Raw genomic sequence first — 26217 nt, 5'->3', positions numbered from 1 at the left:
AAACAAAGCTAAACAGGACGCACCAACTATCGAAAAGCTGGCGTATAACACGTAACTAGCATTCCCCCGCCCGGATACGTAGAGTTAAATTGATTGTTAAATCTATTAGTCTTCTATTCTCATGATTGTACCATGAGGTGTACCCTTCGATACAAATAAATAGGATCAAAGAATTTTAGATGCTAAAATAAGGGGAGCCCGTAGTTTTAGATTTATATCATATTCACGCGTTCAACGTTCTTCTAGCACCGTAATCAAGGAAAACGAAAGTATATTTGGTAGGCGCAAATTTGTAGTTGTCAACTATTTACATGTGGATCAGACCTAGTTGTAGGCGATGGCACAGTGAAAGATTTTTCATATATCTTTTATTAGAGTACGATTTGCTCTCTGTATGTACGTACATGCTACGGTGCGAAACGTTAAGCATGCTACCAAATATGATTTCCTATGTAGGGATCGCTGAATGAGCTTAGCGGGAAGTAGAAACAAAGCAAAGAGAGAGCTTTGAAATCTTGGATGGTTTATCATTGATTTGTTATTCTGTGTCAGGTAAATTGTTATTAATTGTTGACCTTTCCTGTAGACACACACACGAACTGTAGCAGTGTTATAAAATTACGTTAGTACGTAGTGATAGCTAACATCGATGAAGAACCATTGGCATTAGCTTTTCATCAAATAGCAACTTGAAATCAATGGCTTTTCGTTGGCCAAGATTAATTTCCTACTAATAAGCTATCGATCTTTCAACCATGCCGTTCGCTGTTATGTGGGTCACTGGGCAAACGCTTGAAGATTTCTATTTATACTTTTCATATTCAGTAGCCTTTCTTAACGCAGACCGGTTTTCTTGAGCTTTTCTCAGGTATCAGTCCATAGCTACCCAAAAGTAGCAAGAAAAAGACATTAAAATAAGTTATACATTGGCTTAAATTAAAAACCGTCAGAGCGAAAAAGAGTTAAATTTCACTCAAGGCCGTAAAATAGACGCCGATCGCTAATACAAACGCATCTCTAATAGTGGTCTTTTTAATTATATCAACTGAAATACACACCTCCAAAGCATCATTTTAAAGTGCCAAAAAAAAAGAAAAAACCTTTATAGGCAAGTTACTGAAGTCAATGAAAATGAATGGAAATCATGTAGAATTACTAACTAAGCATTACATCTGAAAAGGTATAAAATTAGTGCTGCACAGGTCCTGACATTGATTTCACCTCATCGGTTTACTTTCGATGTTATATGTCGATTAGGACAAATTTCCCCCATATATGGAAGCGTCGAGGGTATGAGGAATGCCTCGCTTCAATCCATGTCTGTCTTGGAAGAATCTTAGTTTCGTCTCAATCGTTAGTTTCCTAAAAAAGGTGGCTTTTCTCGCTCGCGAGAAGCATCTGGCCTAGAATTCCCTTTTGAAATAGAAATGTATGAAACAAACGGGTTTCTTCAAGTGATCTTGACGTAGCCCCCTGGTAGACATATCATATAGTACTGAATTTGTATTTGAAGGGTTATGTTTTGAGCAAATCGAAGTTAATTTTTATTGCTGATACGGTTGTGGAGTTATTCTAGCAGAAGAGAATTGTTTACGACCACTGGTCTTCGCAAGTAAGCGGCATTTCCAACGTTCAACAACTTATTAAACTACCCATTTGCGGTGTTCTGAGGAAAACCCAATATCCTTTAAAAATTTAGTTGTTTCCTTTAAAGCTGTGTTTTTGTCTAATAAATTGCTATTTAACAAACTGCTTTAGCAAACACATATTATCGTACAGTCATATTTGATTTGCAATTTGTCTTTTTTATCTAATTAATGTAAGCCAGTATTTGTCGGAGGTACAGACATTAAATTCAGTAAAAAAAAATTATGTATTGCAGTGGTTTTGTGTTGACCTATCTATCATACGCTGAAAAGTAAACGGTCGTGGGAGGACATTCCTTTCAAGTGGGTCCTACGCTATTGGGGATAAGTCAACTTTGGTAGCGTATCCCCCTCCGCTCGCTGGGTTTTGTGAAGTCTGCACATTATCTATTTGTTGTCCTACAGGTTGGCATTTCAACTTTTATATTTTCTCATTGCTTGGAATCTATAACGTGTTCCGTGAACACCTTACTCTAATCAAGATAAGGAAGCACACAAACCTCTAATTAAAAAAATCACGATCCTTCTACGTATTATAGCCGTTGTTTTATGATACTGGGACTAAGTCATTCGGTTATCGGCTACATTATCTATCAATACACTACTAACGATAGCTTCATATTGCTGCAGTCGTTTATGAAATCTTATTTTCTATCTGTTTCAACATAGATTGATTCCGCTTGCTATGCTCGTTCTAAGTATGCAGGTCATATTCGATGATTTCTTTGAAGGACCGATGATTCGTCGTGTCCAATGACACAGGAATGTTGAAGGTCCTGGCGGACCCTGATTGTTGGATTTGTTCAGTTAAAGGACGAAAAAGCAGCACGTACCGCCCTCATACAAGTATAGGAATCAATAACCGATATTAGCGGTACTAATTTTCGGGTAGGACTTGACTGGATGCTAAATCACGGTCCGTATTTTTGTGAGGCAGACTAAGTTATCACTCTCTAAATCAGCCGCTATTGGTTAAGGCCACCGCCCGGCAAGAACCATACCATCTGTAATAACTTGATGATTTAACTAAGCTACTTATGAACGGGACTTTTAATACTGCATCAAGACTTTATAGCTTAATCCGGTTCGAGAAGTGACAAATTTAGCCTTATGGAGAACAGAAACAAATTGTACATCTCACTCTCGACGTTCGAAGACTACGATTATATTGAGGTGGTCATTATTATTGTTGTTTTCTACGATATTTTTTTTCTATTTTATCGATTTTCGGTTGGTTGAAGTAGCTGCCTCATCTGTGGTATGCTGCGATGGACATAAAGCTATTTGGCATCCAGTTGTCGCTGTCCACATTGCTCATATACAGATCGTTGGTAAGATATTTGTACCTCTATACGTAGATCGGCCCTAACATAGTTCTTCGTGCGTCTTTGCGCCTAACCACCTGACCTTCTTTCGTTGCTTTGTAAATTTTAATTTCGGTTTCAATCCGTACCTAGTTGCGTTGTTTCGAGGTGGTCATTTTTGATATCGTTCAATTCCTCTGCTGCCTGAAGACTCTCTTGTAATTTTTCTGTCACTTGAATTGTACCTTTTAGGACTAACTTTTGCTAGCCCGCATGCAGGCCCGGTGCATAGAAATATATGCAACTCCGTTCTGTGTGAACGTGCTCAGTCAAGTCGTCAACGAATCGTTTTAAACTGTGAAAGCGACGACTGTATATGCCGATCTATCTCAAGGGCAGGACAGATTTCGAGAACTGCGTCCTGTAAACGCAATCTCGTCCTCGACTTTTAATAATCACATAGAGGGAACGTGTTCCTGTCTTGCATCAGGTTCGTGTAACACGCATCGCCAATCCGCTATATCAGAATTACGGCCGTGGAGTTCGACCTGTTCAAAGCAGCCTTGCCCATATTGAATCCCCACGTTACATGGCGAATCAAAGTATGACTCGGTATTTTTTTTGTATCGTACACTAGAAAAACATTTTGACGTTGGCTAAGCAGATAACGTCGTTACTAAAGGACACTCAGATATTTTGCGACGTACTTCATGAGAGTATTAAGACGCCTACAGTTAAAGGGTATTTGATGATTCACTAGTTAAATACGTGTTGCCTTATATGATACACAAACGGAGTATTGTACCAAGGGAAACTAGAACGTTCGCAAGAACACCATGTCTCTTTTCATTGAAGGGTAACTATAACTACCTACTACTAAGAAATTTAGTTAAACTTTGTGCAATGCCTGTTTTTTCTACACACATATTAGGCTATTACAAGCGAATGCGCTAAATTTAGAAATTAATTAAATTTCAATTAGATTATTAATTTCAACATATTATAATATAAATATAATAATTAGTTAATTAAAATTTAATTAAATAAAAAAAGTTAATTACAGAAAAAAGTTGGCTGGCAAATACTACAGTCTTCTGGAAGCTTGCGAGTGAAAACAGGTTAAAAAAAGGAAAATAGACTCAACAAAGAAAAACATTAGTCTCAAAAGTCAACGGTCAGTGATCGAATCTTCATTCCTCGAAGGCCACGGTGCTGTAGAAATTCATCAAAGATTGGTGAAGGCTTTAGGCACGGAGGCGCTGAACGAGAGCATAATTGTGCTAACGTTTCAAGAACTGAGATTGGAGTACTGAAAACCAGTAAGAAAATGACCCGAAGGACAAGGACGCATTGCCGCTAACCAGGACCCTTGCCACGAAATCGGAGTTTGAAGTCAAAACTGGAATTTTACATGTAACCGGTCGCAGAATTATAAACTAAATATGGAAACTTTGGAAACTGAATCAAGGACTTCTCGTCCGAGAATTGAACCACGAAGTTTCAATCAACAAAATACCTGCATGGTTCAATCCCTACCGCCAGCTGAAAAGCAATTAGGCAAGAGAACAACGTCGCCCTGGATAGAAATCGAGTCTGACGGCAGTGTCGAATAGGTTCGAGCACAAGGTGATGGTAGTACTCGAAATAAATATCAGGGACATCTGCTGGTATGAGATACTCGTCTTAGATGTAGCAGTGAAAGCTACCCGCTAACTTGAGCCCTCAAGGGGCCCAGCCCTCATTATCTGTTGGTATGGCGATCGAAAGCAGCTGGTCTGGTTAATTAATGATACCGTCAGACATCAACGCCATCCCTCAACTATTTTCTATATGGAGCTAACGAATATCCAATGATCGTTTATTTTCCCGATCTAAGTACGGGTGTTTACGGTTTGCGTGCTCTAAAAAGGGCGACTGGAGATCAAGCATTTTATTAAGTTATATATAGAAAATTTATGAATGGTAGGTATAGCCGTCCAGAAGCTGTGAGATCTTTGGAAACAATGTGTAAGAAATAGAGGAGTATTTCTGATACAGAATGCATCTTCATTCTAGCCTGGCTGGCTCAAAAGTGTTTGAACTCCAAGATTCACCAAATTCGTTTGTAACTGTACCTTATAATAGCAGACGCTTCTGACGTTCATTGCAGGTATACTATCGCTCCACGTAAACCTTTTCGACAGTGCCACTGACATAACTTTTTTCCAGGGCGACGTTATTCCTTCGCCTTGTCTATGGCTAGCATATGCTCCAGGCCGATTTTTTAATGATACTCCGTTCCGCAAATTGCACTACACGCATTTGCAACTGGGGTGGGTTCGATTCCCAATCGTTAATCGTTTTCCACATTTCTAGTACTGGGTTAAATGCAAAATTCCAATATTGATCGATAGAGCTTTGAAACTCGAAGCTCTGCGTTCATGAACAGCCTCCTCGATAGGTGCGGTGTGTCTCTCTGTTTTGAGTCCCTACATTTGATCTCGTTTTCCCTGGTCTTCAATACTCCAATCACAGTTATTGAAACGTTTGTACTATTCACGTACTGCGCTTTCGTTAAAGCCTCTTTATATAATATTCCTACCAATCTTCGATGAATTTCCACAGCTCTGTAACTTTCCAGAAATGAAGTATGATCACTAAGCGTTGAGCTTCGGGAATGAAAGATATTTTTTCTTCCGGACATATTTTTCCTGGAGCAAACTCAGCCGCTTTTAACTTCTAAGCTTCTACGAGACTAGAGGATTTACTAAATAAATTTCGTCTGCTAGCGACACGTAATTCAAAAGTTACTTAATTGCAACGTCCGCCGGATTTGCTTGCAGCCATCAGATTCAATAGGCTATCATCATACATACCCTACAGCATTGCCCTTGTCGTGCGCTCTAATTAATCTATTTTTGGCAGCGCTTTCATCAGCTTTCGCTGGACTGATTTTCTTGGTGGGAAGATCTGCCGCCTATAGTATCACTAGGGGGTGTAGATCACGTCTTGGCACTGCAAGTCGCGTTTTCTGTTTACGCAGACGCTCATACGCACCTGGCAAGCTACGCCATCGGATCCCTCGCAGCGGTCTTCCTCGTCGCAAAATTGATTACATTTCTTAAAATACGTTGCAACTTCAATTTTTTCTATCTACTTTTTCTATAAAACTATCTATTTTTTTCTAGTGGATAATCTTGCGTTTCACTTTTTTTACTTTTAGAGTAAAGTGGCTTTAAAGTTTGGAGATCTATAGGCTGGCAAAGCCTGATTGCTGGTTATCATTAGTTATCGAGAAACATTTAGGTAAAATAGTGTAATAATAGTTCACGCAATTTGATGAAAGCTACATTTTTAGCTTGCGATTGTAAGCGGTCCATCGACTTTTCCGACAATATGAAATGATGTAATTTTAGACTGTCGTGTTCCTTGGTTGGACGATCGCTCTCCCTGCTGCCCTGCTCGGGGCAGTAGCTTTGCCCGACTCTCCTTGGGGTGCATCTTACACTGGACTACAACGGCCCGTGTGGAGTCTAGCAATGGAACCGTTTTCTATACTTCAAGTGATAAACGGAAAGGGGAAAAATTACAGGCAGGCGTCCACGTCTAGGCGCATCGATCGTAGCTGCCGATAACGTAGAGTAGTTCTCATATCGATTATCATTTCTGTGATTTTCACACAGTAACAGTGAATTGTATTCAGTGTCATCTATTTGTTCATTTGTTAATCCGTATTCCTTCGCCGCCACACTTACCGTTGGAAGTTAAGGTTTGCAGGAGATTTTGGCAACACACAATACTGCAGCATTGCATCCTAAGTATGTTCGTCCACGACCCTCTCATTCAATCAGTTCGAAAGGCACTCTTGAACAACGTGGGCTATTAGCGGAATCTTACTGCAATATTTAAAAATGTAGGAAGTTCAAGGGAATTTAAGAGAAAACATACATAAAAAGCGTCAAGGCTAGGTCGCCTTTAATTAATTAGCAATTAGACAATTGCCTTACAAGGCAGGTTTTAAAAAAAATAACTGTAAAATGTTTCATGAAGGTATGCATAGTTCTTTGCCTTTTGTCCTAGAAGGTTGCGGTTCTGCAGTTTTTTCCAAACGCACATTATCCCACCTTACCGAAAGCAGATGGTCATTGGGTCACAGAAACAGCGGACGCCAAGGCGGCTCATACTGTGTCATAACAAGCTAAACCATTGAAAATTTTATATTTACGAAGATGGCTGGCTTCTGCGCTAGCCGTAGTCGCCTATTTTAGTTACTGTAACTGAAGACTCGAGCTAGGGCGGACTTCAGAGGCAACGACAGTCGGCTGCTGCGACTCTGCGGAGTGCATGAGGATTGAGTTTGCCAGGGCGCGTTGGACACTGGGTAGCAACCGAGCACCATTGTGATTCTTTACTGCAGTCGCCCCGAGTGTTAAGGAGTAGCAAGAATTTGTGGAAGACTGAAAGGAGCAAACAGCATGTAAACAGCAAAGAATGAGTTTTGTGTATGTTCCAGTTGCTGTAATAAGCAAAAACCCCCAAAAACCCACCGGAAAAAAAGCAAATTTTCGATTACTGCCTCTGTTCTGTCGGTGTCTACAAGGACTTACAAGAGTCGGCGTCAGCACCGCGATCCATCGCCTCTTTGGCGTCTTTGTAGGCTTGAGGGAGACTTTTAGGTTACTGTAAAGAACATAAGAAAAGGATTTCAACAGGAAGAATAAGAAGCCCGTCTCGCTGTGTATCAGGGTATCTGGCTGTGACATTGAAATCAGCAGAGCGGCGGCACCACTATCAGCCCTAGGTCAACAAAAGCTGAACAATGTCAACGGCCGTGGCCGACAACAGTAGCAGCAGCAGGAGCAGATGCGACGCATGCTTTTCAAGGTCGCCGATTTCGTAGAATGTGACGACGACGGTAAGAAAAGACTGTTCAACTATTCTTCATTTGGTCATTCACAAGCGCCTAGTAGCTATAGTATAAATACTATAATAGGCTCCGTTCAAAACGTTGATCTGTACTCGTGCAACAACGGTGTGCTTGTTTTCGCTGCGACAAGCGGTTCCGTATTGTTTGCAACTCTATCTATACATACTCTATCATTATATATATACCTCCTCATTAGAGGGGGCTATTCAGATATGATCAATATGGTAGGAAGAAAATACTGCTTTTACTGCTGCCGTAGTATTTATATGGTGCTGACCGCATTTCTTAGAATCAGCGGACAATGTTTTAACTTTGTAGGAAATTCTTTGATGTTTTCGATACGAACATTCAGCGGAACCTCCCTGGTATTATTGTAGATATAAATTAATGTGAAAAACCCCCTAGAGAACCCTAGGAAAAATTCTGGACAAGGGATTTAGGAGGAAACGCTTTCTAAAAGCATAGTGCGTAGGCTAGCGGAACTAGCAAAGAAGACGATATAGATGAATACAGATACGCATTGTCCATCTTTATTCAAGTAACGAGAGGCTGAATACATTCGAGTTTCATAACGGTAAAGCCTAGCGAACCCACATCTCGCGCTCGTCTTGTGTATTACTTCGTTTCTTAATTTTTTGCCCTAGACGCAATTGCAAACCCTTGACTTTTGCCTGATTTTAGCAAAACAATGCTATAATGTACATATAAGAAAATTGTTAATTTGGCAGCAGCTTATTATTTATTAAATAGCGCGCAACATTTCGTGTCTAAATTTCAATCTATTTCCAACAATATAGATGAAAATTAGTAAGCTATTGTGTAAGTCTCTATTCAGGTGCTGCCAATAATGGGCGACCGTTCTATCTTTTTTTTTGAAGGTTTTGTTTAGTCTCGTTATATTAAGTACGAGGCAGGCTCGGTTTAGTAGGCGTAAACATTGTATATCGGCGTTGTTTGCTTTCCTATTTATAGCAACGCAGAAACCCTCTTATTGATCAGTTTCTAGGACTCAAAAAGGTAAACGATAGGGCAATGCTGTATATAGTACTATACTAATTATGAACAATGGATGACAAATGCTCAAGGATAAATAAGACGTTTCTATCTTATTCCTCGTCATAGCTTCGAGACTCGACAACGGCGATCGTTTTTGCCACTGTACTATTGATCCTGGCAGTAACGGTGCTGCTCGAAACGTCCCTAACAGCGATTTAGCGAGCCACAATTTGCATCAGACAAGAAAAAGAAAGTATAAAGCCGGTCATCTGACAGACGCGGTTACTGCCGAAGATGTTGCAAACTCGCAAGCTGAAATCAAAATGATTAAATCAAAGAGCTTTTTTGTACTTGTCTGCGTCACCTGAATAATAGCTCACCACTTCCTTTAATATCCAAAGCAGGCTACCGAGATGTTATCATGTTAGCTCATGTCGCAATGTTACCAGACTATGATAACATGCGCTAGTCGAAACGACCCATACTGACCGAACAACTGCTACATTCAATGTACGTAAACGCCACACGTACGGGTTCGCTTCCAGGACGGTTACTTGTGAACGCGCATTTTATTTGAATTGACCTTTTGCACAACTCGAAGAATTGCAATAACAATTACAGTTAACGGAAATCACATATGTGCAATAAAACTTACTTACATGAACTTATCTAGTGTTCACAGAAATAAAGGTAAAGTTATTTTCTTCCATTTTGGTCAGCGTCACGCGCCGGCGCACCCTTTGTTTCTCATCTAGGATATCTACAAAGGGTTTTATCTATGTATTTTTGCGCTGCTGATGTACTTCTTCTCAAATAGCATTCTATATTCAACGAACACTGACTGGACTGGTAGTGCTGATACCAGAACGCTAACGTAACTAATGGCTCAATTTTTAAAGTTTCGCTTGTTGGAACTTTTCAACTTGTTAAAATCAATGAACTGCAAGGTTACTATTATTGCTCGTACGTAATCTATCGAATCTGAAACAATTCTTAATATCGAACACATTTGATTACTTAACGCTTCTAGAGACTGTGTAAGAACGACGACAGTGTAAAACACTGTGAAACAAAGATCACATTAAATAAAAAACAAAAAATTCGAATTTTTCAAAAATTGCTATTTCAGGGAATCAAAAGAGCAAAAGACGTCTTATTGGATAAACAGGAAAAATCTTTTCCCTGCTCTGAATTCTATTTTCTATTTTTCACAGTGAGTTTTAGGCCTAAGAACGCAATAAGCAAAAGCCTAAGAACGTCCGTTATCGCAGCTGGCCATGTCTAACCGGATCCCCGAACAGCGTCTTCTCGTTGTACAATAGTACTTCGGACAATGAGCCTATAAATAATTGTTCGATTTTTAGATTCAAGATGACAAATTTGTGTCGTCTTGTAGGTCTTTCGTCGATTTGAAGGCAAGTGATCTTTTTCACTCGTTTGAAGCGCTAATTGTACTTCGTATAGACGCGCGTGGTCAGGTTGGAGCCTTCGCAGGTATTTACATACGGCGATGTAGATTTATAATAACGTCCATTAGCATCGTTGCACATAACTTCGATGTTTCTGTTTACTTTTGATATAATCTATTGTCTGTATTTATGGGTGAGCTAATTTATAAGAAGGCCAGTTATTTCGCTATTTTAATGCGGTAAACAGCGCAGTTTAAATTCAGTAATCCTAAACATGAATAGGGCGGGTAAAAAAACTTAGATTAGAATCCCGATTTCGCATTTAGAACTTTTTTTCGGATCGACACAGCCAGCCGTTGTACGTGATCGGGCTAACAGGTCGGCGGCTACCGCGGCCGGCTGCGTCAATTACAGCCATCCAATAAAAGCGTCCTACATAGACATAGATTTTTTTTTTGTTGTCAAGTGAGCGACTCTTGGACAGCGCTGTATTGACGCGAAACTCTCTCAGTTTATAGTTGTCAATGTTCTGCATTGTTAATTTGGCTGTCTGCTAGAGAAACCTCTCGGCTGGTGACGTTGTGACGGGTGGCCATCACCACGTTGCCATGGCAAAGTACACGTAATTTCTTTGTTATTATTATTATTACTAAATAATTTTATATTTAAAATGCTCGTGATAATCGGATAGCTGACGACCGTATTGTCATGAATGGTAAATGCTATTCTGCATGATCTCAAGTTTCTCGCTACAGGAACATAGATAGGTAAACAAAAATGCTCGTGGACGTAAAGCTCGAAACATTTCGGTTTTGAATTATTTTACGATTTCGTACCTCGTGTAAATAAACAGTTCGTCTTAGAAATGTCAACGCACCGTTTTATCTCTGGTGTGACAGTGGCGCCATAGGCAAGTTGGCAGATGACCGGTTTTGCGCAGACGAACACCTAGCAGGAAGAATTGGTCTCTCAGCAATCACTGAATAGTTGGACAAATCCAAGAAAATGTCTTCCAGCTTGGAAAACACTGTTGCATTTCTAAACATGGGAAATGAGCCTATTCTGCTTTTTCGCAACGTTCGAAAGGATTAGACCGGAAAAGTCCAAGCTCAAGCTGCTGCCGATGTGTTGAAGAACCTACGATGGAATCTTTAATTGGCTATTACCAAACTATTCATAGATGACGTCAGAGTGCCGTTGAGCTTGCGGATTGCAGCTGAGTGAATTCAACGTCACTGGCAAAAGTCTTACGGCGATATAAGATGTTATGTTCAATGTTTGTTAATTCAAGAAGCTCTACATTTCGTTAAGTTAGCGTAATCCTTGCATGCACTGCCTTGGCCGTGTAGATGGCTACCTGCCCCTGTCTTATAAAAAAAACCTGGTTTGCCGCGCTTCCAGCAATATCTCACAAGTTGCATAGTCGACTGGTTACTAACTTCTCGATTGTCCAGGGTCACTTCATCTCGCAGCGTTCGTAAGGCGAATCTTATGCGATTTAGAATACCGAACAGTAAATACCTAAACAGCTAAGAGCTGTGCTTCACTTGTAAACTTTATATATACCTGAACTTTATATATTGACCTACTCCTAATTGTTAGAGTAGCTTTTCCCTATTCCAGGTTCTCGCTGGTGCACACATGTACACGTCCGTCATGTGTCTATTTTAGACAGAAAGCATTTACAATGCTGCCTGAGATACGTGACTAATAATGTCGACATGTAAAATGTTCAGAGACGCTATGACTGCCCTGTTTTCCCATAAGCCCTCATTGTCTGGCTTCGTTCGACAAACAAGGCGTCTTCTCGTTGAGTACCTCACCATCAAGCCTAAGAAACAAGCTCATTTTGTTGCGCTGCTTAATTTAGATATCATGCAAAACTAAAGGACAGGAAAAAACCCCGTTACATCCAGAAGTTTCCTTGAAAGGGACAACCGAAGACTGTGTTGATTGTATGCTTTTATAAAAGGGAAAACGTCTAAGGCTGATCAGATCCGAGGTCCCCTATTGTCATTGCAGTTCGTTCCCAAAAAGATATACTTGGCTTAAGTGTAGTCTGTATTTTCAGGCGGGTATTGATCTTTTTAAAGGAGGGCAAGATTGTTTTGTATTATTATCATTATTATTATTATATAAAAGAAATAGATTTTCGAAGTTGCGTCTCTTTCGTCTTTATTGCATTATCTGGTGTTTTGCTTTTGCAGAGCGCTTACGACCTTTGCGTTTTAAAAACAGCACTCTAAGAAATGGTCATTTTTAGATTACTTCGGCGTTAAATGAACCAGCCCCTGTTCAGGGGCTTTGGTTATTCCGCAGGATGTCTCTCCCACCCTGAACGTTATCGAAGAAAAATTCTCAATCCAAAATATTTTGTCATATTTTTAACGGCTCGTCTTAAAGGCAGGAAATGATACCATTTCCACTGGTCCTTCTTTAATACAGTCTAGCTTAATCAACAAGCTCTCGCAAAGTGAACGTAAAAGGTCGCATCGTGATATACATGAGTTGGACAATCAAATCCTACTTTTAGTTTAGATCTTAGTTGTAAGATCTACACTGCTTAAAACATCATTTTCGTAACTGGCCTTTGTTTTAATGCAGTAATATACAACAATATAAATACGCCTTAACTCGTAGCCAGTAAAAATCAAGAGAATTATCACGCGTTAATAATACAATCCCTACAGGGTCCTAGAAGGACTTGTGTTTTGGTCACATCGTAGATTATTGTTGCGAACGGCTCGGAATCAATCGGCCATATTGGCGCTGATTACTCTATTAAACAGCCTCACGAAGCTAGTTTATTAAGATAGAGATAACCGATTTTTGAGAGACACTTCACGTATAGAATGTACGCTAAATAAGAGTCGCCGGTAGGAGTACAGACAAAATTATAAACACCACAAAAGATTAGTTTCGGTTAAGTCCAGTGCCAAAATGAACGTGTCACTGTTCTCGCGTCATTTTGATGGAGCACTTCAAATGTTTTTGCTTATCAATAGTATGGACTGTATAACTTCAGGCCGTCGACGCACGCTCCGTTAATACTGGCTACAGGCCGCGCACCTACAGATCTGTTGTATATATGTTGAATAGAAGTAACCTATACCTACTCATTTAGACAACGAATACGCAGGGGATAATTAATCACTCAATAAGTTTAGCTCCCCGTTTACTTTAACTTATCTGTCAGCCAGAAAATGACCTTGTTAGGCTATTGACTAACTTCACATTTGACTTAACTCGTACATTATCGGCCTAAGCTATTAATTATCAGTTATAAGATTATACCATTTTGATACTAGCCATACGATAGAAACGGTAAAGCCTTAGAAAAATTGATATACATACATATATATGTCTAAAATGACGTCAATGGTCCTGTATTAACTATACGCGTAGTTCGTCTATATATTGCATGCCGCTGTTTGATGGAAATCATTCGCTGCTGAGCAGTATTTGATCTGCTTTTGACTATATACCCTTAATTAATTGGATCACGCAGAATGAAATATCTGCCAACCGCTATAGTTCATAAAAATTGTATACTAATTATTAACTACGCGACTTTAAATGTGTTGAAGGCCTAAGTCAGCCTTGGATTGCGCTCATAGCTATAACACGGGTACCTGGTGAGCGATCAGTGCTAAAATATATATAATAGATAGCGCATTATTTCCCGACTGTGGCCCAGTGGAAACAAAATTCTCAATACATTGTCATGCGTTTAATATTGACTTGATTTATCACCATTATGACGCTACGGATATATATATATATATACGTATATATGTGTATGTATATGGGATAAACTCGAGCTAGTTTGTGAATTAAAACCAATTCGATCTTTCATCAAATTATACATCTTTCTCTTGATTACGTATAGTTCTTTTCAATACCCGTATTGTTAGACGCTTAATGCAGTTGCGTTTCTATTGAATTTTCTGATCTCGTGAATTTTATCGGCAGCAGTGGTCATTTATTCTAAATCTGTTTCCATTTTTCTCTGTCCTTCGTTCGCCATCACCGCCTTTAAATACTCAACCTTCACCTTATCAATGACCTTGCCTTATCCCCTATTAAGTCCGCCGCTTGATGTATGCACTAACAACGGCTAGTATTATTGGGCCTTTCTGGACAGAGAACATCTCGCCGCTTCCTCGCTGTCCCGCGCTGGCCGTTTAGCTTCACATCATGACCACCGAGGGCGCTGTGATCGAGCATGCGTTGTCCTTCTCGCGTTGACTCCAGCCATTAGCAATGAGCGAGCGAGGCAGTCTTCTCTAGCCAATTCGAACGCTCGCATAGACGTACACAGACACGCATACAAATACACTTGGTCCATACCCTCGCCCTCAGATAATGACACTCACACAAACAACCCCACACATACGCATGGGACGCATCTAAACTCACTCACCCGTTCACGCGTCCGTGTGCTAGCACAGACAGTCAGCGAACGGACAGACGAACGATCCAACAAGAGGTCCCTGTATCTTTACGCGTAGAGACTACGGCCGTAGCATCGCTCTCGCCCTGTAGATGGACGTCGCTGTTATTGGCGCTGCAGCTGCGTTCGATGCTGTCTCTGTGTTGATATTCCGCCAGCGATAGTTAGGCAGGTAAGTTGACATGAGCATGCGCTGATCGACGTTGCTTGCCCTGCCGCTGTTGTTGTTGCTGTTGCTGCTGTTATTGCAGCAGCCGGGTGGCCACGGGCGGTTGTCACCCCCTGCCATTGACAACAGAGGGATCGAGATAGAGAGAACGAAATAGGACAAGAGATATTAGACATTGTGGCGCTTTCGTCTACCATCGCCGCCACACAACGGGTGAGATGATCATCATCGCGGCTATTTTGCCCTGTGACTTCGAGGGCTGTGGCTGTTCGATGTGACACGGTGACGAAATGTTGCCGCTGCTGCCATCGTCGCGGAACAGGTACAACGATGGAGACGACGACGACGACAACATCAATAATAATAACAACAACAAGGCAATATGAAACCTACGACTGACGGGACCCAATCATAGCAGTACAGCAACAAACAACGAAAAATCTAGGAATAGATAGAGATTTTGTGCGGTCTGTCGACCTGAACGGCAACATCTCATAGAAGTGTTCTCTGATGACTCGGTGATTGTTGAAATATTCTAAGCAAAAAATAAGCTTCTGTGTCTATGCCCCGTTTGCCTGGTGTCGATTTAGTTCTCTGCTCTATCGGTGGCTGCCACCTCGTCGCCAGGGGCCCAACGAAGTAAGGATCTTTTTTCGCGACTTTCGCTCGCTTGCCGCAGCTCCTCCCAGTCTCCTTGCCTCGTAGACGAACAATTCAGTTGTCCACTTACCGTAGGCAAGGCCACCTGCCGCTGACCACCGAACAGCACTCGTCGAGATTGGCAACAGCTAAAGGTGTTGTTCCTGAGAGCGCAGCCTTTCTCATGGATGCGGTTAGGGTGTCGTCATTGCGGGACAACGCTGCGAAGATCGTTGTTACTGCTGCCGTTACTGTTGCCCGTTCGAATGCCCACCTCAGCGGACGTTTTGCTGTCGTCAACCAATAGCTGATTATTGTTGTCCACTACCTATTTGCCGCGTCGTCGCCAGTCAGAAGTTTGAACCGACAGGAAAACGTTAGCGAGCAAGGCAGAAGCAGACCTTGTTGTTCCCTAGCCGACAGCGAAACCGAACAACCCCACGACCGTTAATACCTGCTGATTTTGATCACAGCGACTGACCGGAGAAACCGAGCGCGTCCTGTGACTGCTGCAGCCGCTGTTACTAGCGGATTTTTCTCTGGTATAACGACGACCGTTACTGTTACTTGTGCTATCGTGGAGTGGACTCGTCGCTCGTGTGTGTTCGCGGGGATTACCGTATTGGTTATTGTTGTTGCTACCGTGTGCTGTTGGTGGTGTGTTGAAAAAGACCGTTGGAAACCACCTGCCCCCGCCCCTATTTACGAAAACGGGCTGGCTCGGAAAGAGGCATGAACAAACGGCTCGTAAGATGAACCCGGCACACAGGCTAGTCCAAGCAGGCTCACTCAGGCAATAGATAACACAGCCAAATACGAAGAAATTGCCAGTCAAGCACCAGGTGGTCGATCGTCAAACGGTCTTTTGGTGCTTTTACGTGTGGGCCTGTGCCTTCTGGCTAGATACGATCATCATCATTATCATCGTCGTCGTCGACGTCGCCACTGGACGTTTTAACGGGCAGAGAGATTAGGTCGAGCACGTTCGTCTGCTGGAGTGTTCGACAACTGTTACGTAGCCTCTAGTCAATTCTGGTGGGCGGATCGAATTCTGTGTAGTACGGTAACGTTTGACTCCGATCCACAAATACACATCGTTTGATTACCGCAACAACTTGTCGCGCCTATTTGGCAGTCAACACGTGCGGTCTACATGTGAAGTCAAAGAGAACCAGGTGATTATTGCGGATATGTAGTGGACAAATGATCAGATGCGTCTGGTACGTTACGGCTAATTCGATCTGATTTGCTTTGGGATCAGTTAGTAAACTAGTTTACAAACGGTCAACGCTCAGTTCTCTCTCATCTTCTATCGGTAGAATCGCGTTTACGACTATTACGGCAGGTTATAATACGGCTCTGTCGGGCAGAGTTGTGTAGATAACTTGTGTAATTAATTCCTAATATGATTAGGCAGTGAATAGATTCCTAAAAAACTGCGCAATTTTCTGAAGTAAGTGCCTCGTGTCATCTTCGTACGCAACGGTAAATTTTTCTCCGATCACCCGTGAAGGCGCATGTTCGTTGGAAATGGATTGCACTCAGGGAACCGTATTTTCGCCGAAGTAACGAACGTGTAGCGAGGACAGAATTTCGATTTGGGTTAGTGCTTGGTAAAAAAATTGATTGTAAGTGACAACACTGTGTACTATTCGTTGTATCGTGTAAGCTACGTGTTCTCAGGGTCACAGCATCGACGTATTCCTTCGTAGATCTAGGACCCTTGAAGGAATATCGATCAATTTGGATTATATGTTACTACTACGCTATGGAGATATTGCCTCACCTTCAAGGTAACAAACACGTTCATCTGTGTATGTTCGGGTGGGACAGAAGCTTGACGACTTCGGGAATTAGCCATTCTTGTACATGTCTTCATATGAGCTCTCTATACATCCGAGAATTAAACTAGTGACTATAATTAGACGATAGAAACAATTCCACGAAGTCCTTATTTTCGTTGGTTTGACAGGCTTCAGCTTCGGCAGATTTGACTGTCAACAAAGTTGAACCATCGTAGCCTCATACTTGTTAGATAGATATATCTATGTAGATTTGGAAGGAAATTGCCTGTCCGACGACAATGAACGGTCTTTTCCATTTTGGTTGTCCAGCAATATTTTTATAGCACAAACAGTCATGCAATTGCGGACCAGCTAGCAAGTGAAGCCACTGCGCGCGCAGCTGACAGGTTCGCGCATTTCTGTACCGCATGTGTGTATCTCATGCGGTCAATATTGATCTATTTTTTTCAATTTTGTTCTGCATTCATTGTTTTGTAGTCGATTTTTTCTCAGTTCTATACAAACGTGCGTTGTCGTCGCTCTTCTGCCTGCGTCGACAAACACACGGATCGTGCTTGCGTTAAAAACAATCGTCCGCAGCGCTAGTAGCCGCGACAATTTCATTGCCGCACACTCAACAAAGTAGGAAGACCCACGTCGGATCTTTTTTCGCAGCGACATTTTTTGCTATGTAGTAACGCATAGTATCGTCTGTCATGCGCCGCTGTTGTTTATGCCACGGTTGTTGTCATCATTGCCAACCTCCAGAGCACCAATCACTGCTCTATGTACGGACGATTGTTGCCGTCAGCGTCACTGCCGTACTGCGGCTGCAGTCGATACGTTTGGCTGCCTCGATCACTGCAAGCCGACAACGGCTCTTACGGTAGTCACTACTTTTCCAGCTGCCGGCCGCAGTAACAGCAGCAGCAATGGCTAATGATCGGCTATACGCCGCGCCGTGAAAAGCAGAAGGTGGCACCAGCCAGCGCTAGTTTTCTACCGATTTGCCGTTACCATTAGGGCTGCCGTCATCGCCACAGCTGTCGCCGCTGTTTGTTCATCAATCGTTTTAGCTGTTTCTGTTGCTATTGCCTCTTCTCCGGCGAGTAGTCTCTCCTTTTTGTCTGTGCCTGTGACTGCTCCTGGCGGACTCACTTGCGTAGCGCTGCAGCTTCCCGGCGGTGCTTATCTGCCTGCCCGCCGCGTTGGCTGGCGCCCCGCGCTCCGTTCGTTCGTCACTCGTATTTGCCCCGTGCCGTTCATATTGATTTGCTTTGTGCGCTAAACCTGCTGTTGATATCGTCTTTGCTGTCGTGTGTACTGCCGTCACTCTCGAGCTAGCTCCACCCCGCTGCCGCGTTGCTCCTGCTGCGGCCGCCGCCATTTCGCTACTTGTAGGGCCACCAGCGTCACTCAAGTCGACGGGGCTGCTTGGACACGACGGTACCGACGCTGACCTACTTTGGCTGCAGCAGGGATTCGACTACCTACCTCGTTTATTATATTCCCCACTACGGTAACACGTGGCGATCTTGATCGACCTAACGCGGCCTAGCCCGTTTCTGTTAAATTCTGTCAACAAAAACGAGGTAGCGCCTGATAACAAAGCAGCGCAGCTTATACTCCCATAACAGCGCCGGCAGGAACAGTGTCGATTCCAGTAGAACGCAATGCCATGTTCGACCCGTACGCATACCCTATTCGCTGTCTGCATTTCAATCTAACTTAGCCAGCTAGCAAACCATTCAGGTAAGCGAGTGTAGACAACGCGTCTTTCTGCTGCTTGTTGCCTGTAATTTTCTTTTTCGTGGTGCAGAAGGTACGACGATGGCAAACGCGGCTAAAGGAGGGGCAATCGAGCGGGAACACTGCTGTCACCAGCGGTTCCCGCTGCTGGAGCTCATAGTCCTGCGTTTACAACGGCCACCGTTGTCAAAACCAGTCAGAGCATCAACTTCCACCACGGTAATGACACGGTTATTGCTTAACGCAGCGCCCTCGAGTGTCTCTGCAAGTTGAGGGAGTAAACATAGGAAGCCGTTCACTTGACCCTCATTGTTTTTCTTTAGGCCCACGCCTCGCCGCCATGGACAGTGGGTGATTGTCGTCTTCCCTTCCCAACCCGTGCTCACAACGCTCTCTGCCAGCCATCCTGTCGCCAGATAGAGACAGTTTCCTTGGTTGAAGAAACGGAACACGACTGATCATCGCTAATGGCCGCTTTTGATGCAGCTACATCTCTTAGCTCGTCGACATCTGGGACAGCATTTGAGTAAGCGGCCCGCTGTGGCTCCTGCTCAACAGACCGATTATGGTCGTTTGTAGAGCTCAGTCAACCCTGATATCAAAACGCATGGCAATCGTTAATATGATCGTCTGAATTAGCTGAGATGTCGCCGACTCTGTCTAGAACGTTCTATGGCTATTGTCAATTTCAATGATAAAAAAGTGGTACTCTTACGTATATACATATATGCTTTCTTGTTATTGTTGGTTCATGTATTCTTCAAGACAAGAAAAAGAGATATTTAACACTGATAATAACCGTACTTTGTGTCTTTCTTAATAGAACGTATTTCGTTCCACATTTATCGCGAGGAGCACTACATATATCTTTTTGCCACATGCTTCGTGGCATACGCATTATTTGCAGTGAATGGCAAGAAAGTCATTACCACAATCAACTTAATCGTTCGTAGTACTGTCATCGGTCTCTCTGCGGCACCGCGCAAGCAGGCAAAGCTGACACTGACGTTCGTGAGCTGATCGGAGCGAAGGTTCCGTACATATTGTAAACTTTGGTCCGTTCTCTGCTCAGATAGATAGAAAGTTATCATATATCGAGATTTTTCGAGTAACTTATGAAACGAGCACTACCACCCCGGTCGCATTCCAAGATTTCCAATGTGCTGTTGACATGAAAGAATCAAAACCACTAAAATTCATTTATATTTACAGACATAATTGGGTACACTGTTGGCTGGAGACCAATATAGCATCGTTTTCTACTTGACTTTTGCCATATTTGCCTGCCCGCATAAAAACTAGCAACTGACATGGACGCATGCGATACCAGTTAACGTTGAAGATTTGCGTCACCAACGTTCCATTTACGAAGGTATTATAGAATATATATATATATATTATATGGCGTACGTGCGTTCGTCCACGTGCGATTAGAGCAGACAAAGGGCTTATGAAACTGCATGAAGTTCTATGCCAGGGATATTGAATCACGTTTCTATCATTAATGCTATCGTTGTACGTATGTATAAAAGGCCCACACAATATGGCGGACTGAACAAACGGTGGAGATTTTAAAACACTTCCAGACAAGCGCAAAAACTCTAGTAATCATTGAGGACAAGAAAAGATCCCGATAGGATCGATGCCCTATCCCTTATTTCGAGCGATTTCCCCTTATTGTTAAATTTAACTTAGTTAAATTAGCTATCTGATATTACAGACGTACACTTTTCATTATTTAAGCTGCGACGTTCTTAATGCTGGGATCTTGGGGTCGACCTAGTTCAGGCTCAGTTATTGGAATGATGATACCAACCGTGTGGTTTCACGTTATATGAAAGAAACATTTAATAATATTTTCATCATGATGTATCGTAAGGTCGTACAAAACCAAGTTACTATTTCATAGACAGTTACATACGTTGATTGGCATGCATTCTACTCAATGTCGTCAACGCAACCCTTTTGGTTTTCTATGTCAACCCTAAAATACACCTTCCGTGAAGTGTATCGAAGGCGCACTTCGATGCACCCACTTCAAATGAATGTCTCTTCGTCATTCGCTAACTGGCCATCGAATCAAGTGTGTACACAAGCAGCACGGGCCGATTGTTTGCACTCGAGCCACAAATCCTTCGTTTTTACCTGAGGTCACGTCGTCGAAGTAGATAAATTATCATCAGTGATACGATGCGAACGAGTAGCTCATCTACGAGCAGCGAAAGCAGGCGACAGGTCTTCTCTAAAGCTTACTGTACACAGATAGATGGACTCAAGCAGCTCCATGTTGTTGAGGAATGAGGACTAAGCCAAAGTGGGAACACAGGCTATAAGAGTGTGCCAACGAAATTGAACAAGACATGCACGAAGGATCGCTTTATCAGCGATCTGTCACTGCACCTTATAGGATTTTGAATGGATTTCAGTTACCTATGCAGATAATCGTGAAGGCAAATGAGGCGAGCTTCTACTTGCACCTGAAGCTCACATTAGTAAGAGTTCGTTAGATGTAGCCTGTCCTTATGTTCGTCCTACATGCTTCGTTTTGCAATTGGCGATATACCATATCCTTTCGTGTCGTCAATGGGTTTTCACGTATGGCATGAATATCAGAAAACCCCATGATCTACGATAATTTTTTACACACCGTGTTCTCTAAGCTAGTTATTCAACGTGAGACTTCTATTAGAGTAAATACCCCATCGCAAGCGCTTGTTTCTCAATTCAGTTGCATTTGCCTTATTTATATATAGACATTATAGGATTACAATGTCGGTGTGTACGTCGAGCGAACGTAGACTTTAATAGTTCAGCCATAATTATTAGTAGCAGTCCGGGGGCAAAGGTAATCTAGCTATTATTTGTCTGATATATTCATTATTCTTATTTGATGAGCACACTATTTTAGTTACTCGGTACTAAGCTTTAAGCTGGACTTTTCATTATTGCACAAGGTTCACTATGTGGCATCTCTTACAAACAAAAACAACAAAGCGCGCCTACGAAAGAAGCAGCCTAAACGAATTAAGGACAATCTGTCTGTTAGGACTTCCGACGAATCATGCACGTTCTCATTCATTATCGTTAGTAAGTGGATATACAATACAAATTACGTTCAAGACAGTCCTGTTTACTGTACGCGTATTAGCTCTCGTAAGACGTTGGCTTGCGACCGAGAACTGTTTTGAAAGAAACCAATCAGACCAAAATCAAAGCAAAACATTGAGAAGAACGTATCTTTTCTTAAATTTTCGCAGCTTTATTTTGCATCTTGAATACTTTATCTTCTGTCGGTCCTATACAGTACTTACCTATTGTTTGCACTGTTTATCTTCACCGTTCATTTCTGTTAAATGAGCCACCTTAACAAAAATATTTTGCTTTTTTTAATTGAAACCCTTTTATTGCTATAAATATTCAGGTCACCCTGTCTGCTATACCAACTACAGTATGTCAAGACATTTCCTAGCGGCGTTAACGGTCACAGCCCTTGATAGCCACGATGCCAAACGGGCACGACCAGTTCGCTTTATGACGGTACATTGCGCGGTTTCGAGGCCTTTTACTGCAGCCGACCAACGTAATTTCGACCATCGGCCCCGTACACCTGTATATCCGTAGGACGTCATGAAACCCCATAGCATAATCTCCGTCCGACCGTGCCATACCATACGTCTAACGCCTCTTTGTCTCTATGGTTGGGCTATTTAAAAACAGATACATCTGAAAGGATGGAGACGTTGGCTCATCTTGACGGATAGATGCGCCAATAGACTTATCCTTTTCCCCCTTTTTCAACATTGCGTAAATACAAACAGCAGCACGCAACCGTGGTCCTATAGATATAAATGTAAACACACAGATATACACGCGTTTTATCGTATGCTGTAATAACTGTCGCCTTCTGAAGGCCGACTGAATCGGCCGTCGCTAGCCTGGGGCCACGAACCAGGCCAACCGACCAGACAGCCTGTACGACTGTCCCCGATAATATAATTATGCCTCGAAGTCCGATGGTAACGCGATGGAGGCGTCGGCATGGGCGGCGGCGGCGGCAATTGACAGCATTCCGGTTTTGAAGCGCTTTTGACAACGAAATATCTAAGCCCTTTTCCGGGAACGAAGGTAGCAGCTCGGAGTAATAGAAGAAGAAAATTTCAGCGATAGTTGCGTTGGAGCGTGTTTGCTCTCTAGTGAACAGGGCAAACGAACTCGAACGCTGATAATGGTTTTGTCAGAGAAATAGGCGAACTAGACGGAAGGAGCACTGAGCGTGAAGGAGGTAGAACGCTTGTGTTTTATATTTGTAAAAATCGATACTGGAGGCAAACGAAAGGTGAACGAGGTTAAGCTGAAGACATTTTGCACTGTCTAATCGAAATTTTTGTGAATTTTTTTGATAGTAACAAGCAAGTTTAGTAATCGTGCAATTGAGGGCAATGAATAACAGAACAATACAACGTTTTAGTATTGGAAAAGACCCTGCAAGCGTCTGGTCTGTCGAAAGAAATATGACGGACGCAGTAATCCTCTTTTTCTTTAGATAGCTAAAGATTAAAATGATATATGTCAAACATTCAGATTCGCTACGTATAATCAATTGAGGCACATATATACAAGTCTTTGCAAAAAATGCATAAGGTGTTTCAGTAATAATAATAACTTTAGTTCTGATGTATATATAATTAACATTTAACTTAAAAGAGAATTATACACAAAATGTATAACTTTTTCTTCTAGTGCAGATATTCAAAGCTATTACAGCTTTGTCCGTATGTTGATAACGGTTAGCTATTGATTCTTCTACAAATATTTAATCCGGTATTGTGGCGCATTTTTTCTCTTGTATTGTTACTTTTTGAATTTTAACGTATTTTCACGAAAAAAAGCCCAGTAGCTTGTTGGCTTTGACATGTTCTCACCATTGGGGTCAGCATTGGGAAACGCACAAGGAATTCTATGGAAAACTACATATACTTATATAGAATATGGCACCACTGGCACGCGTATTATTACCAGCCAATCGCTTTCTGTTTTTGCGCTGTATCTGTCTGTCCGCTCGATCGGCACAGCTGCCGTTCTGGTTTTCTAACGATATGAAACTTTTTAAATTTGCGTACTTAAGATTATCAGCTCACTCTACAACTAATAGCAGTAATATTTGTATACGGATTGGAAGTTTCGTGGAGATGACCTCTGGATAAGACCATGACAGCCTCTCACGATTTTCCTAGCAATCCTACTTGTCTTTTGCGCTGTGTCTTTATAGGCTTTTTGGCTCCATCTAATCCCTCATCCAATGAAAGCGTTGAGGGAGTGACACGACGATACTGCTGCAGGAAGATGTTTTGTACGCGACTATTATTGAGTTCTTACCCCACTGCATCGCCGCGTCAAATCGTGACAGATAACACGATCGGGGGAACGACGCCCCTCATAGGCTGTGAATCAGAGCCGCGATGACTCCTGTCAAGTTCGTTATAAAATTTGCTGTCATTATCCACTATATTAGCAATGCAGTTGGCGACACGTTCCATTCGGCTCTCTGTTAGTATTGGCGTTGACGCTTGTGGCCGACGCATCGTCTTGATCGCGATCGAACCATGCCTCATTCCAGCACCATCACGGCGCCCTTCCGTCAACGGGGTTTCATTACGCGTGTATACGAGGAGCCCGAAAAAGCGCTGCATTTTACTCGTACAATTTGTCTGGTCTTTATAGATTCGTATATGGATTTGAATAGGTCACATGAAACGAGTGCTGGATGAGCCGTTAGGTTGCCCTATAGAACAGTTCGAAAAATCTCAGAATGCTCGTCTACTTTTCGGGGCGCAAGCTAAGCTAAATGTGTGGTGTAAATATAGAATACATGAAACTTACATTTATGTCATAATTTGACCCGTAGATTTACTCGACGAACTTGTCCTCCATAGAAAAAGCAGTTTTATAGACGACGATTTAGAATCTACTATATATATATATATATATATAGCATTTCGTGACTTAAAATGCGTGAGGATCAATTTAGCAATGGAATATCGGCTGCCGTACTAGATGCTTGTCGAACAGGTGTAGCTAGAAGTGTTTTTCAAGATTTCGACACGATATTGAACTTTTGACATAGAAAGGGCACACGAATGTTTGAGAGAAGCTTGAATTCTGATTACTATCAGAGCTCTGATCATACAAACGGTTTGACAGATATTTGAGATTACTTGATGTCATCTGACATCCCTTGGCTACGAGTATCAGAAATGATAAACTTTTTCTAGGAAAAACGTGTGTTCTGCCTGCATCATGTTCCACTCAATGCGGCCCTCATAAATTCAGGATATTGCAGTAATAAAATTTCAAAGAGTATTCTGTGTAATATGTTATACAGAGATCCGTGATAAGTTGTTTTTGGTCGATTTCTTCCCGTCGGGCTGTAATCGCGGTTTTTAGCTCCAGCTTTGCAATGATTTGCCGAAGGTTAGCGAGTGCGTTCCCCATAACAATTACCTCAGGTTTTTTTATGCGTATAATCTTTTTTTAAAAAAAAAACCCAAATATAAGTACAGTTATGAGTCCATAAGAGCAAATAGAATTTGTTGGACCATTATTTCATTGGAACATATGGCTAGGATCTGCCAAATTGGACTGTAGGGCATGTGATAGATCTATACAGCTGCTCGAAGACTGTCCACGTGGCTTCCAGAGAACGGGCTAGGGATTTGTGTATCCGAGGGAGATTCTCGTTGTAGCGGTATCGCTTACCACCTGGAGATTATAGAAAGCCGTAGCCTACTACGTAATCCTCTCGATTACACGTGAAATCGTTTGGTACACCGAAAAAAAAGCTTGACGCCATTCAATATTTGATACGTCTTTAGAAACAAGCCGGAAACTGTGAGTTTAGCCGTGTCAAAATAGGTCTTCAGGGTGCTTAGGACTCTTTTCATTCTGATTTTTTAATCGCTTATTCTACGACGTATTAATTTGCTAATTCGGAAATTGTCTATTTTCACAATCATGCTTACATCTCATTTAACTGTTGATCCGAGTTGTGCTCTGAAAGACACCTCAAAAAGGGTAGTATTGGTACGCGATAGATATATTGGATTTAATATTAGCGTTTTTTTATATATTCGCTGTCAGCAAAGATTATTAATATTGTTGTGCA

The 26217-nt window shown here is 42.0% G+C and overlaps 1 protein-coding gene across 5 annotated transcripts in view; it reads left to right on the top strand.

Moving 5' to 3' along the window:
• The first annotated feature begins 12426 nt into the window (after positions 1-12426).
• The window catches only part of LOC111270538 (uncharacterized), a 170125-nt gene continuing 156334 nt past the window's right edge, over positions 12427-26217 (top strand). For all 5 annotated transcript variants that reach the window (XR_015314977.1, XM_086972521.1, XM_086972520.1 and 2 more), the window contains exon 1: positions 12427-17315. The gene's annotated coding sequence lies outside the window, so the exon portion shown is untranslated. The remainder of the gene's footprint in view (positions 17316-26217) is intronic.

This window comes from Varroa jacobsoni, unplaced genomic scaffold (assembly GCF_002532875.2).
Source record: "Varroa jacobsoni isolate VJ856 unplaced genomic scaffold, vjacob_1.0 scaffold_1488, whole genome shotgun sequence".
NCBI classification, from domain to species: Eukaryota; Metazoa; Arthropoda; class Arachnida; order Mesostigmata; family Varroidae; genus Varroa; species Varroa jacobsoni.
The sequence above is the reverse complement of the archived record's forward strand: the minus strand, read 5'-3'. Positions and strand labels throughout refer to the sequence as shown.